We start from the raw sequence: 15,757 nt of genomic DNA on the forward strand, positions 1-15,757 counted from the left end.
TAGTTAAACGAGGCTGGATAATGGATATTATATACTGTGAAGTTTCTTTATATTTGTTTTTACATAAACATATACACATACATTATATTTATATGAATGCATTTATTATATAGACATTTGTTATATGTTCTGTACAGCTCTTAATAGCAGCGGTCAGGGTCAAGTGTACACTACATTTTAAATTGCCGTAAATTGAAGTAAAGCTTTATGAAGATTCTGCACATAGAAAACACCGCACAGAAACCCAATAGTTTATTCACAGAGCTTTGAAAATGAAAATTAATGAAGTTCAAGTCCAATAAAGTTCAAGGATCTAACACATTTCAAAGCGCACCGGCCACTACTAAATCTCCCATCACGACATGTGAATTCATAATCTTCTCTCTCCTTCATTCATTGCTGCCTCTCTCTCTCTCTTTTCTCCCACTGCATGAGTCACATATTTAACAGAATGTTGATTGCAGAATAGTTCAATTACTATAGATCTCAACCTCTCCTTCCTTTATTGCTTTTTTTATTTACTTGCATAGTTCCCAACTCGTTTGACTTTCTTGCATGGAACACAAAAGGAAATCTTTATACAGTGGAAGTGAATGGCGACCAGGAATGCAACAAGAGACATAATCTGTGACTAGATATGAATGTTAACTCATAGAATATTATTAGTAATATATCTAAAGTAATATAGCAGTTTATGCGAGCCAGTGTTGTATGAAGGAGATTGTAATAGGGGTTGATGTAATACTGTAGGTCTTTGTCTGACTGTAATGACATGAAAAAAGGCTGAAATCATGTTTATGATGTGGTATTCTGCTGAAACAGATGAGGTGGTTTGTATAAGCGATGGAGGAGGAGACAGACATGCATTGGAGTTTAAGTGTAATTACAAAACATATGTCATAAATATAATTCATTTCGCAATATATCAATAGCATATAGAAAACCTGTTTACCACCCACCGTATACACCATCTGAGACCGTTCATATTACAGTACGATTTTAAGACATGAACTTTGTAGTATGACATTTTTAATTTAAGTATGGTTACCATGGTGAATTTCTATTGGTGGTACCACATAAATAATGTTTTGCCATCTTGCCATGTTGAGCGTTATGTGGGTTTTTGCATAGATCAAGGAAGGTGCCAAGGAAGAACTTTTTTGGTTCCTTAAAGAACCATTTACTCAAAGGTTTTTATACAAACCCTTTCTTTCTTACTTTTTCATAATCCGAACATTTTCCCACAACAAAGTTTTGTAAAACAGAGGTTCTTTGGATGTTAAAGGGATAATCCAACCAAATATAAAATGTCTGCATCCTTTTCTCCCCTCCCCACAAGTTCTTACAAACATGCATCAATTTTATTTTTCTGTTGAACATGAAGAAAGAAATTTGGAAGCATATTACCAAAGGTGCCCCAGAAATGTTTTGCTTTCCTAAATTCATCGAAATATCTTCCTTTGTGTTCAACAGAACAAAAAAAGGTAGTTAATGATGGCCCAGAGCTAACAGTTGCTAACATTCTACCAAATATCTTTGTGTTAAGCCATGTGCTGTATCCCTTTAAAGGTTCTTTATGCGACCATTTACACAAAAATGGTTCTTCTATAGTTTCGTGAAGCTCCTTATTATAAGAGTAAAAGACCACTTGCAGTCCATAAATGACTGTAAATCATGAATGAAGGTTTATCAAATCTTGAGGATACTAAAAGAACGTTACACTGTCTCACATGGAAGTGCATAAGTATGTTTAAAAGACATATTACTCTCGCTCTCTCTTTCTCTGTCACTCGTTCTCCTTCACCCGCATTTTATCCATCACTAGACTCAGTATTGATCTGAATTAATTTGTTTCTTATCGATTTAGTTCTCCGCCCTCTGCTGCATTGTGCAAACACAAGGACACATAGACTGCTCGGACTGGTGCCAACACACACAAACACACACACACAAACACACACACACACACACACACACAATTATTCAATCACATCCGTGACACATATCACTTGCACTCAAACTAAGAGAAATCATGATTTCTTTAACTATCTACAATGATCCTAAAACACAGTACAGATTCAAAAATGATCACTACACAGTGTGTGTGTGTTTCTCAAAATCCTCAACACCTCTCAGGCTGTGTAATGATGTAGTCTGGTCAGGTTCAGATGCATCTTTTGTTTGAGAAAGAAAAGGATTCCAAGCATACTGTATATCATTTTGAAGGCATTTGTGAAAATTTTTAGTTTGAGTGCTCGACAAACATTGAATTGGACTGATATTCCTTTTTGTATGATTTATATTTAAATGCCCATATGCAGTTGTCCACTTTGAAGATCTGAGATTTAAACCTGATCATTACAAAGGATTTTAGAATAAAAAATAAAAAAAAGTTATTGTATCAGAATAAGCAAAGAATTGGATTTGCAAACCTTATAAAGGAATTTATGTTTGATTAACTGGAAAGGCTTCAGGTTTTTAAACAAATTACATCACTCATCACAATGACAAAAACAGAAAAGTGTACTGTGTGTGAGACTACTTATAGTATAGAAATGCATTTCCTTGCCTTTCATCCACTGACTTTTTTATATCACTGCACATAGATTTATATATTGCTGTCTCGGTACATTAAGCCGCAAAGCTGTTGCTATATAAACAGGTTTTTTAATAAAACTTTGTCCCGTTGGTTACAGTAAATTGTGTTTACGATAATGCAAATGTAATTTGGTTCTTTAGTCATTGTTTTAATACATTAAGCAACATAACGCTTCAAGATATAATGTCCCTGTGTTTAAATCAACCCAGATATGCATTTCATTTGATATATATTGCATATTCAGTTCATATTTTATAACTCATCTTTCCATACAGCATAAACACTCTGTTTTTTTTTGTAGTGTGAGATTGTTCTCATTGTTGTAGGAATGGATGATGTTTATGTGGCATATGGGCGTTTCATTTATTCCGTATAAGTGTAGCTCTTAACCTGAAGACCTTTTCATCAGCAGACGTGGGCCTCTGTAAATAACTGCTCCTCATCTAATGCAAAGAGATGAAGCAGATTTTTTAACAATGACAACAAAATGTTAAGCGACAGTGTACACTGATAAACCAAGGTCTGTATTTCTTGAAATCCGTAAATTTTTGTATTGAATGTTCTTTCTGATGGCAGGAACGCACTGGAGCTGCAGTTTTGAGTTGTCAAAGTTATGTCTTCCCCAAGACTGGAATGACGCAAGAATTGCAGCATGTACGGTAATGAATCCAAACTCACCTTTTTGTTCAATTGGGTCTTGATTTATTTTTGGGAGATATTTTACTTCGGTTTAAATTTGATCCCTCTTTTGCATTAAAGTAATGATAGTGAGTCATTTTTGCAATACGGTAATGAGAATATTGTAAGCACGTGAGCACAATTACCATAAACATTATGTCATTATGTACAAAATCCTTTTAAAAATATGATTCTAAAATGTACTTCATTTTCTTTCATTTCTTTATTTTGGGTCAAATATGATCAGGATGTGTTCTTGGGGATCTATCTGTGCTTTGCTCTAGTTTAGGCTTTCGTCTTTTACGAAAAGATTTCAAGAAACAGAAAGACACTTAATAATGCATACACAGATTTTGTAAATGCATTTTTATTCGTCACTTAAACACAATTTTCACATGGATGAATTAAATGAACGTGTATGTAGCTACACATCCAGACGCACACAGCTGGCACTTAGCTGCCGATGAGAACACTGCCCTGGCAACCGATGGGCACATCGCCAAGCCAGCAAGTTGCCATGCAGCGAGTTCCCATAGCAACCTGCCATTTACTGGCTTTTGGAATTAGATATTCGGCAAAGGCAAACACACACACACACACACACACACACACACACACACACACACACACACACACACACACACAGGCTTATGGGAAGAAGTTCAGGTTTTTGGTTAAAGAAGAGTGATAGCAGATGGAAGTTATAAAGTTCAAATTTGTTTATCGACAATTTTACACATTAAATAGTGTTCGTTTTCCTTTTCACTTTTCATAAATGTAAAATATAACACGCATGATTTTGTTTCAAGAGCTTGAAATTTGAAAGTAAGAAATGCTTCACTTCCCAAAATGTCTGCCATCTTTGCTGGTTGGATTAAAAAAAACGTGTGACCTGACGTGTTGTCCCAATGATCCGTGCTGGTAAAGACACACACACGCACGCTTTCAGGTTGGCAAAAGCTGGCACTGGTACCACCCGTGCCGCATTCGCACGTGATTGGACTGTGAATGTGAGCAAAAGAAAATAAAGAGATTGGGGTGGAGCCCAGCCAGAGAGAGAAGGACAGAAGTCTTAAAGGATATTCAAGCGCAAAGAGAAACCAAGAAAGTGAACTAAACAATAGTAACTGTATGAAGTAAGAAATGTATGATTTTGATGCTTAGGTGTGTTGTCTTTTTAACTTTTTACAAAAACGAACGGCTAGAAAAGGCGAGTGTAAAAAATGAGCTGCATTGAAGATACAGTGCAGTTGGTGGAGCAGCATTATTATAAAACAAATTCGACACAGAGCAATTTATATATGGAATAATGCTGGTGCATTGAGGAAAACTTTTATTTGTTGTTTTTCTAATTAAAGCTAAAAGGGCAAACCTTGTTTTTGATGTAACCATGCAGCAAAGATAGGTTGATCTATAGGCTGAATTCGTTTTCTAGGGTATCAGACACGGTAGTTCAATAAGAAGCACATAAAGGCCTCTTTCTTTGTTGAACTGCCTATGAAATGGATTGAAGTCTCCTCATTAAGCATGTGAAAATCCCAAGAACTTCAAAAGATCCAAGTCAGATGTTTATATTGGCCTTCATGTTTGCTAGAACAACCAAACCCTTTGAACAACAACACTCAGTGTGATGGCAAATGAGGCTTAAACTACATGTGTAACAAGTTGATGTTTTTATCTCGTTGTGTGTTGCTACATTCATTTTCTCATATTCGCGTTCAGTCTGTCATTCTGTCTCTTGACATGATGTTCACAAGAAAATCATTTGTGACACTGTTTTTCAGACTTCAAGGTTGTAGCTGTGAAGATGTGTATGTCTTTGGATAAGTTAATATTTAATTCACATTAAGTCATTCAGACGGGCACAAAATGTCGAGTCGAGAATTTGATGTGGGTGGCTAACAGCATAAATGAAAGGCATTACGCAGTTCATACATTTTATATTTTACAATTTTGTGTATGGGTTTTGTAAGACTAAGTCTGTTAAGACTTTTTGTTAATGTTGTCATTAGACTGATTTTTTTTATGTGTGCTTTTTGTACATTTAGTGTAGGTAAGTGGAGCTATAATTGCAGAGATTAAACCACTTTGATATTTTTAAAATAATCCTTTGAAATGTTGCTTTAAACCGCTTTTACATTAGCAGGTATTACTAGTGTTCATTAAATATATCACCCAGTAACGTTGGAGATAGTTTAACTAGAAGTTCTTCAAAGCCAGCATTACATTCATAACATAGCTTGAAGGTGAGTTGTGCCTTTGTATGATTCATTTAAAAGAGTAAAACTAAAACCGTAGTAAAACTAACCACCACTTTCATAAGGATGAGATTTTAACCAAAATCCATTACTTTTGCAGGAGTTTTAATATTATTTTTTTTTTATTGGAATCTTTATTTTTTAATGTGACATTTATTTATTATTATTTATTTGTTTTAGTATTTCTCCTTATACTGTGTGCATATTAGTAATGTTATCATTCGTGATGTACATGGGATTACATAAATTGTCCACTAGGGGGAGACATAGCTCTGATGGTACGAGTGTTTCATTTGGACCTGCAAGTCATTGTGCGCTGCAGGCTGAGGTAGTTGGTTGTATGGTTTTGCATCATAATCAGCCTGGAGTTAACTGTACAACCTTCTAGCTTTCCCTGCGGTGTCACCATTACATCGAGGTAAGTATCATTGACCATCCTCTGCATGTAGACATACACGTTTCCCTGATTTTGCCTTAAAATTGAGCAGTTACATTGAATTTGTTGTAAACAAAACATGTGTGTGGCATTAGCACAGAAGGCTCTTTGTTGTTGTTTCACTATCATTAGAAGGCTGTTAGTTGGCAGTATCTGCCATGTGGATGGTTTGGGTGAGTGCCCGTTCCCCCGTCCACAAGAGGGCTATAACAAATCGGTCAAGTCGAGTAAATTGCTAATTGACTACAAAAAGGACGAGGTAACCAATAAGAATGAACTTTCTCACTTTCCACAGAGATTTGATGATCTCTTTAGATGGAGGGATTTACAGACTTGTTCAAACAATGTTGGACTTACATCATATAGAAATATATCCGCTTGTTAAAACATGGCTTAAACGTGGTTCACACAAAAATGACAATTCTTTCATGAATTACTCTCTCTAGTTGTTCCAGATCTGTATACATCTCTTTGTTGGTTTAACACCAAGACACTCCCTACAGTGAAACATTGTCCTGGTTACACAAGCAACACGCCTGTGGACACTGATGCCAAGTGGCCATTGGCTGTCGACGCGGACAACCGCGCACAAGAATAAACGAAAACTGGTGCACAAGGATAAACGGAAACCGTAGAGACTACGCCGGAGGTCTGACGCAGAAGTAAAAATCCTCCTTGAGCACTGAGGGACAAGCTCGACACGTGCAGAATGTCATGCTGTGGACTCGGCTGTCAACATTTGTCATTGGAATGTGCTGTATGCGTAAGCGGACGGCCGCGGATGCTCTTCATGACGAAAATTGCGTCATGCAGGGGAATCACAATACCGGGCCAACATCGGGATGGCTGTCAGCCATCGGCGATGAACTACGTGATCATCTATCGGCCCAACCCCTAAGAAACATATTTGGACGAATGCTTGTAGCCAAACAGTTCTTAGACCACATTGACCACCATAGTAGGAATTACAATGGTAGTCAAAAGTGCCTCATAACCCTTTGCTGTCCTACATTCTTCAAAATGTCTTCTTTTGTGTTCAACGGAATAATTTTTACAGAACATAAAAAGTATAACAGATATATATAAAGAACATAAAAAATGTATAAGACATTTTTCGTACTATAGTTCACCAAATATCTTTCTGCGTTTTCATCAGAACAAAGAAATGTATACAGATTTGGAACAACTCGAAGGTGATCTAATGATGACAGAATTCTTATTTCTGGGTGAACTATCCCTTTAAGGAATACGGTTTCCATGTTCAAGTTTGGCGACTATCTACTATTTATTGATATTATACATTTACGTGAAAATTGTATGAACGTAAGATGTACAATACAGTCTCATGGAATCTCTGACATCAGTATTTTTATAAATTGTACAAATGAACCAGATTTCGTTATGGAGATGATGGTAAGGGTTGGGGTTTTTCGATAGTTTTAAAGGCAAACCATTCATCTATATCAGCATTTTTTTGTTCTTTGAACATTGACACTCAATGCCTTCCATTGTATAGACACAAAACCACTGATACATTTTTCAAAATATCTTCTTTTGCATTGTTTAGATAGTCATATAGAGGTTTTAAAAACTACTTGTTTAAAATCACTGCTGGTTATCTCTGCATTATAAGCTAAATCATTCTTATACTGAAATTAGGTAAGTGGATTTACTTCTCACAAAGAGTATTTCAGACAAACAAGGTTTAATTATCCGTCATCCATTATCCATAATCTGTTCATTAGCAGTATTTTCTCAACTGCGAACCGCTGTTCAGACACGTACATTATAATAATTACCATAGTTAAAGCGTTTTCAGATGGCTTTCTAACTTGCGAGGTCGGTATGTGCTTGTGAGTGTTTGCCCGCTCAATCATCTCTCCTGCACTCTTAGGAATTATAAAGGTCTCCACCTGTTTTTTTCTGTCCCGCTGACTGTCTGGTCGCTCTCACGGGCTGCCAGCATCCGCATTGCGTTGACCTTCTCCAGCGCGAGATAAAAAGCGCACATATCAGCACTCTCTGCCTGTCGTTCCTTAGCAGACACACACAAAGACATTCAGACCCACGCTTCAAGATACAAACTGACTTAAGAAAGAACACACGCACTAGCGCACACACCTGAATCAATGCTTGCAGAAACTGATCTATGGGAAATATTCAGTTTGCTGGTGTTTCGACAAATGAAAAGCTGCCGTGTTGACATTAATCCATTTTAACGTTATTTTATTAATATGAAACGACATTCAATCATCATGTGGCATCTGATCCTTTCTGCCAACTGTCTCAAACTCTCCCTTTGTCTGTTTTTGTGTTTCGGCTCATTAGCATTTGATGAGAGCTCTTAATTGTTTAATTTCCTTTTCAGTACAGAAGTGATTAGTTGTATAGCCTAGTTTGTTTGTTTGTTTGTTTATTTGATAAGCTTTGTGCAGTATGTACTCTGTGAATTCACAATGTGGATCATGAATATTTATCACACACAGGCTGTTTGTAGACAGATTGGCAGACGTGGTGATTATGACTCAAGCTTTGTATTTTAGGTGACAATTTGTTAACTTACTCAAATTTCCATTACATTATATGTTTGTTTCCATAGAATTAATTAATGTACAGAATATGTAGATTTGGTAATGAATATCAGTTTGATCTGCATTTCCATGAAAGGTCTTAATGATATGTAATACTTTTGTATATCATGTCTAAATTTGTGCAAATCATGAAGACTCTCGAATGTTCCTGGAAGCATTTGATCTTCTAACGGAGGCATGACAATGTGATTTCTATGTATAGAGTTAAAAAATTATAATTGTCACATGCAGATGTCTGAATTGTGACCTATAAATAGTGCAGAATTGTATGCATATTTCATTCAAAATTCTTCACGTTACTTGTGTAATTTTATATCTCACTCATTCGTCGTTCAGACATAAGCGTCATTGAGTTACTCCAACCTTTCATTACATCAGATCTTTCTGTCAAAGGAAAGAGTTCGCTGTAATGCGGTGTGATGGCTAGTGACACTTTTCATTACTGCAGGGTAATCACCTTCAAGCTTTTGTTGTCTGGGAGAGGTATCTCTGTCTCGTTCTCTTTCTTTCTTTCTTTCTCTCTCTCTCTCTCTCTCTCTCTGTCTCAGTGATGCTATATAATTCCCAACCTCCCTATATAACCCATATGCCTCAATATCTTCCATTTCACACGCACTTTACAGCCTTTAGATCAATCCCAAGGTGTTCGTACCGTTCACATGTTTAAGTGCCAGACGTTGTCTTGGGGGGGGGGGGGGTATGCTATGGACTAAATGCAGAGGAGATGTAGGGGGGTGGGGTGTAGCAGAGCGAGACACCCAGGCAGAGGCGAGGCAGGGACAGTGACGGAAGGAGCGAGACTAAGTCCGAACGACCATGGCATGCACCGACCGGGCGCGTTAATGTTTAGGTGACGTTGATTTATGATGTTGGGGAGATTAGGCATGGTTCTTGTCGGACGTAATGGGAGCAGAGGATGGGAGAGAGGAAGCTTCAGATAATGGTGGGAGCGCACCTTCTGGAGCTCACGAGTGTCAGAACGTCAACGGTAGGAGGGACTGCTGGGAGGGATGGAGAGAGAAGTAAAAGGGAGGTGGAGGAAACAAGTTCGCATTTGTTTTCTCTCAACGAACCGATGTGAGGAAGTACAGGAGCGAGGATGCATGGCGTAGATTTCGTGATAGTTGTAAAAGTATATTACGTACAGATTTTTTATTTATCTATACACGTAGGTTAGCTTGAGCGAGAATAGTTAACTGCAGGACAAGCATCGGCGCTTTGGGGACTGTGACGTATCGGTCTTCTTGAGTCCCACCTTCAGCTTTCTAGCATTTCTTTCGTTTGTTAACTGCAGCTGAAATTGTCGTCTTTCTCCGTGTCTCTACGTTTCATTAGTCTTTTCTGTTCCTGGCTGCTGTTTTCCCCCACTCTTCTTTCGGCTGACACATGCAGCCAGAATCTGGGACACTGAGAGTTACAGACAGAGGAGTAGGTTGCTGCTATTTGGCATCCTCGATCTGCGCCGCACAGCCTTTGTTGTACGAATAACCTTACAAAGACCAGGCGGCTTTTTCATACGTAATGCTTTTATAGATATAGCACGTCTGTTGTTAATCTTTGCACATCGTCGTCACACACCACCAGCTGTTTGTTTGTGTTTAAAAGGGTTTGAAGGAAAGTAGGGCAGCCAGAGAGAGAGGGTCGAGACGGTTTGCTGGGATTGCATATCTGTCTTTTGAGTTCATTCGGTTCATACCCAATGCCTGTCGTCTGCCACCAGGGGGCCAAAAATCTGCGCACTCATTTATGGCGTTGTTACGCTTTAATTTCAGCATCTGCAGGGGGTAGCTGTTAATACCCGAGTGTTTAATGTTAAAACGCTGTGTTTGTGTTTTCTACAGGTCGCAGCTTCAACAGATGCAGGATGAAAGAGTTTGGGTGATTAAGCCGTATGTATTCTTTTGAGGTAGGTCCTGTTGGATGGTAGAAGGTTTGTTTTCCCATCTCCGATCATTAAACGTATAGTGGTTTAATAAGGAATTGGAGGTATACGGCTTACGCTAAATATAAGATATTTTTATTTAGGATGGTCATTAAATGTTTCAAAAATAAACTAATAAAAAACTCTGAAATGGTAATGGATTTAAAACTGCATTACAGATACCACATCAGTGTGTTAATTTCATTAAAAACATGTTATCTAAATATTTCTGTGTATATTAGTGACTGCCCAATAAATCATTTTTGGGTTTCTAAATGTTTATTTTCTGAACTCGACTAGTTCTCAAGGTTTTTTTGCCTATCCTTTAGTATATGATGTACTGAATTTTTGCTTTGCTTGTTCATCTGAACACCTGTAAACCGCAGTGTACATCTTTGTCCCTGAGACCCTTAACCTGTGATGTCTTCAAAGGTCACAGGTTAGGTCCTTGGGAACACAGCTGTATATGATAAACAGCTTATAACATACAGCATTTATTCTTCAATGTGTATGTGAGCTGCATACACGATACATGGTCTCTTGAGACATGCCTTATATTGGCATTATTTATGGTGTCACAGACACCTTATCAAGTCTACCAGTGTATCTGATAAAACTGCTAATTTATAAAGACTGTGGTTTCTGCGGAACAACAAGAGGAGTTTAGTCATTATTAGGTGTTTTTAAAATGGGAAACAAGACAGTTGCCAATTCCCAGTTCCTTTCCCATTGAATGGTTGAAAAACGAATAACACACCTATTGGCTTCCTTTCCCCATTTCTGTTTGGCCGGTTGAAAACCACCAGTCACGTCTGTATATGCCCAATAATCGAGAAACACCCCTTAAGTGTTTTGCAGAGATCTGTACATCAATTTATATACTTTAGTGGCCAGCTATGATGTTCAACTATGGAAAATCAACATCTTTGCTTTTTATTTAAAATATTTTATTAAAGATGTATTAAACATTTGATATGCATGTTGCTTTGGTGTGTTTGGAGTGACATTATGAAATGTGACATTTGTGAAAGGTAGAATATAACATTTTACTTTTTTGTGATCTTGTTCTTTGCAGTTTTGTACATGGGAATAAATCCCATATTTCCATTTTGTACCACACACCTCGTATTAATAAAAGCAAACATTGTACAAATATGATTTTTGGTTTTATTTCACAATTTATTAAAAGTGGCAGACACACTTATCACACTTACATTGCATTTTACTATAAGTACATGCCACTAAATATGGCCTCTGCCTCGTTTTCAGCCTCAAACCCAGGGTCTGTTTCCTTTAAGAACATCATAAACTGTGACTGACATTATCGCAATACAGTTAGCTGAGTGTGTCTTTCTATGCCACTTTCACTTCGTGTTACCCTTGAAACGGCACAACTGATTTCCGGAAACCGGTTATATCAGCTTCAGGCCATCTTGATGCAACTGACGGGGGCGAATCCCATTGGCTGACTTAGTGGCCTGGCATCTCCGAGCGACAAATCAAAAGCCAGCCTGGGTTTGTGACCTCTATACATTTCGACGAATCCATTTTATATGCCGTACCACCATCACGCGCTCATTATTGTCAAATGCTGTGATAAATGTTCCCCTGAAGCAGCTTACATGAGAGCTGGTGTTTTCTTTCTGCTGTTAGGATAATTATATTATCAGTATACTGTATATATTTATCAGTGAGCGAGCGAACTCAAACATACACAGAGGGCATTTATCACATTTGCTTTAATTAAATTAGATGCGGTTGTATCCGTTAATTGTGTAGGCGTTGTGATTTATCAAGCGTTGGATGTGATATGTATGTTGTTGTTGTCCTATGAAATGATCATGTCAAGCTTGATTCGGTTCTTGCTGTCATGAGTTTGCGAATGACCCTTGGTATCGTTCTTATTTTACGATTATTTATTCAGACATTCCCATATCGACATTGAATTTTATCTTCTTTAAATTATCTTTTCCTACAAGAAAATTAAACAATGACCTGAAATGAATTTGGTAACACTTTAGTATAGGAACCAATTCTCACTATTGACCAGTTGCCTATTAGCATGAATATTCTTAGCATATTCGCTGTTTATAAGTACATATATAGCACATATGCTACCTGACCATATTCTACTTCCCTAATCCTACCCAATACCTAAACCAAACAATGATATAACTAACTATTAATAAGCAAGAAATTAGGAGTTTACTAGGCAAAAGTCGTAGTTTCCTTTACTCACAGTTAGTTGTAGGCACTGGAAGCACTTGTTTTTGCTGCTGCTTGTGTGTGTGTAGGCTATACGAAACACAAGATATGGAACATCAACTTTCCCGTCTGGTATTCAGTATGCATTAACAGCTATACCACATTTGTTTTTGAACATTGGAACGAACTAATGTGACTGAGGAATAGTCAATGTTTTCTTGTACAGCTGCTTTGTAACAATGAAAATTGTAAAAAGAGCTATATAAATAAAGCTGACTTGACTTGACTTGACTCAGCAAGTGGTCTCCAAAATTATAGGCTCCACACATGCATGCAGTGTCTTTGTGAATCGAGTTTGATTTTGCAAGCCTCTTAGTATTATCAAGCATGAACTGAAGTGATTGCTTTCAAATGTCTTGCTTCAGAAGACTATTTGGAGATACATTTGAACATTTACAATGCCAAATAGCATTGAGACTGTCAAATAGTATTGAGAATGTCAATATTAAACGCTGAACTGATAAGAAACATCAATGGCTATCAACCAATGAAGTTCCAGCTCCAGAACACTTGCACAGTCCCAATGAGGCACCTCAGGACCTTTAGTGCCAGCAGTATTTTCACCTTAAGTCTAAAATACACTTCGAGACTTGCTCAGATTTTCGGTCTGGACTTGTCGCAGGAAGTCTGTGCCAGTCTGCAGATTTGATCAGTTAATGTGTTTCTATCTGAAACTTTCAAAAAGTCTGCAAGCGTGTGATGTCTAGTTTAAAAAATCTGTTCAGATTTTAGAAATCTTGTAGTGTATTTCAGACATTATTACATATCATAAAAACCTTTCTGTGGGTGGCCAGTGTACTTTCAACACTGGAAGCAGGTGAGTCATGCAACATTTATGAATATGTAACTTAGTCACATAATAATAGGTAGATTGATAACCATGTATGTGATACAACAAATAATAAACGGTTTACTGTATTGAGACCATGGAAATTGTTGTTTCAAATGAATACCTACTAATCCCTACAGGTGTTAACGCAACTTTGAATTTGGTTGCCAATGTGTCCATTGGAATAAATGACACACGTCACCCATTTTTAAAGAAAAAATATAGAATATTAAATATAAAGTGTGTTGCATCGAAAATAGACCATCCACCCCTTAGGAAAATAACACGTGTGACCTATAGGTTTTGGTGTACTCTCCTGTACTTTACTAGGCCTACTGTAAAACCACGGGTACTCTTCAGCGACACGCCCTCTTTCTAAAAGCCCCGCCCTTAGGACCAAACAAAATCTGTAAAGAGACAGGTGTGACATCTGGACCCCCTACTTCACTATCCAATAAATAGACATACATTTGACTATACGTGGCGCTGCCCAGACCGCTCGGATCATGACATCAAAGTACCGCGAGATCTATTCGGACAGAACAGCTTTGGACTTGCTCTCGCGGTACTGTGCTGCCACACGCCGATCGATCTGCGCAGCGCCGTGTCAAATCCAACATCAAATATTGAGACAATCGCAGACGGGCATTTCCATTGTTACCGTTTTGAGGTGTTTTGTAATAACCGGTCACTGGAATTCGTGTTCTGTGTGCAGGTCGGTATTTTTGATTCGAAAACACCACACGACTTTAACACCGTATCGATGTTTATTTATGCGTGCGAATCCGCGCACTCTTTGTTCTCGGGTTTGCACGCCATCACAGTAGGCGGCGATCTGCTATCAGCCTTCGGAACCGAGTCCGAGTGAGAGGCGAGAGAGAACTGGCATTGCCTTTCAAATCCTGCCAGTCGCCCGCCCGCCCACTGTCCGATGCCGTGTTTGCATCCCAAAACATTGTCGAATGCATGAAAAGATCAACCTCTGCAGTTGCCCGAGCGATTTATCAGTAAGGTGCGTTGTGTTTCGAATCTTTCCGAGCGCCGAGCGAACGAACGCGGTCTCTTTTTCCATTGAAAACTTGTCTTGTTCGGGTTAGCTGGCGGCTAACAAAAATCGCCAGTGGTTTACCTGGAACCTCGCGGGCTTCTCGGTGTCGGACGGTCTGCAGCATCCGCGTGACACACCGCATGCAAGAACGTGTTTTTTGGTGCATTCTTTCGAACGTCGCGTTATTCCGTCAATGAAACCGCAGAAGAAATGCAAATGTTTGTGGTTGAAAACGATGCTTTTTCGTGTGTTGTGATGCTGACGTCGGTCTGTTATAAATGCACAACGTGTTTAAACTTCTTTGGGTGTTCTGTCTTGTGACACGTACTTTCTGTGGTCTTATTTCTAGTTTAACGGATCCCCCAAATTATGATGAAACCCCCACGCCCCCCTACACTCCAGTGAATGGGCTGTTTTATTATAATGAAAGAAAACATTTTAGGTTTGGAAACTGAATTGCTGCAATGTTAAATGTATTGTCATATGGACAGTACGCTTTAAACTCATTTTATTATTAAGCTTTGATAACCATTTTAACCTATACAACCTTTACACTGCTTTTTCAATATGTTATGTATTGTGGCTTTGTCGGCCAGTTAATTTATATAAACACAACGTGTTATATTAAAAATGTTTTACATAAATATTGTTGTTTAATTGATGTTATATGAAGGTTTATTTCGCATTTTAACATTGGATGTATCGGCTGCGTTGTTTTCCTTTTTAAAGGAATGTTCACCCAAAAATGAAAATTCTTTCATCATTTGCTCACCCTCATTTCAAACCTTTATGACTTTCTTTTTTCTGCAGAACACAAAAGAAGATATTTTGAAGAATGTAAACAGGACAGTGGCCGTACCAATTGACTTTCAATGGTTTTGTGTCCATATAATAGAAGCGATTGGGTAGTAATAAATTACAGAATTTTCTTTTGGGGTCTATCTCTTTAATGTCACGGTAATACAGTTCAGACTCTTAATTTCAATGGATTGAATAGATTTTGTGCAACCGAAAAACACATTTGACTTTATTTCTGGCATTTCTCTTATGGCAGGATGCAGTAGCCTATTTTAAATTCGCTCCTTTTTCAATTGATGTTTTTTTCAAAAATAAACGTCTATTCCAAGTAAAA

General features: G+C 37.9%; 1 protein-coding gene across 4 annotated transcripts in view; it reads left to right on the forward strand.

Moving 5' to 3' along the window:
• LOC306910761 (uncharacterized protein) overlaps positions 1 to 15,757 on the forward strand; it is a 31,866-nt gene that overhangs the window by 13,395 nt on the left and 2,714 nt on the right. Inside the window, exons 3-4 of one of the 4 annotated variants that reach the window (XM_079485573.1) lie at positions 3,176 to 3,258; positions 10,404 to 10,468. The gene's annotated coding sequence lies outside the window, so the exon portion shown is untranslated. Of the gene's footprint in view, positions 1 to 3,175; positions 3,259 to 10,403; positions 10,469 to 14,069; positions 14,293 to 14,388; positions 14,590 to 15,757 lie in introns of those variants that run through there. The other 3 variants (XM_079485575.1, XM_079485574.1, XM_079485572.1) reach the window with 3 other exon arrangements.

The sequence above is a fragment of the Barbatula barbatula genome (assembly GCF_947034865.1).
Source record: "Barbatula barbatula genome assembly, chromosome: 21".
Taxonomy (NCBI): Eukaryota; Metazoa; Chordata; class Actinopteri; order Cypriniformes; family Nemacheilidae; genus Barbatula; species Barbatula barbatula.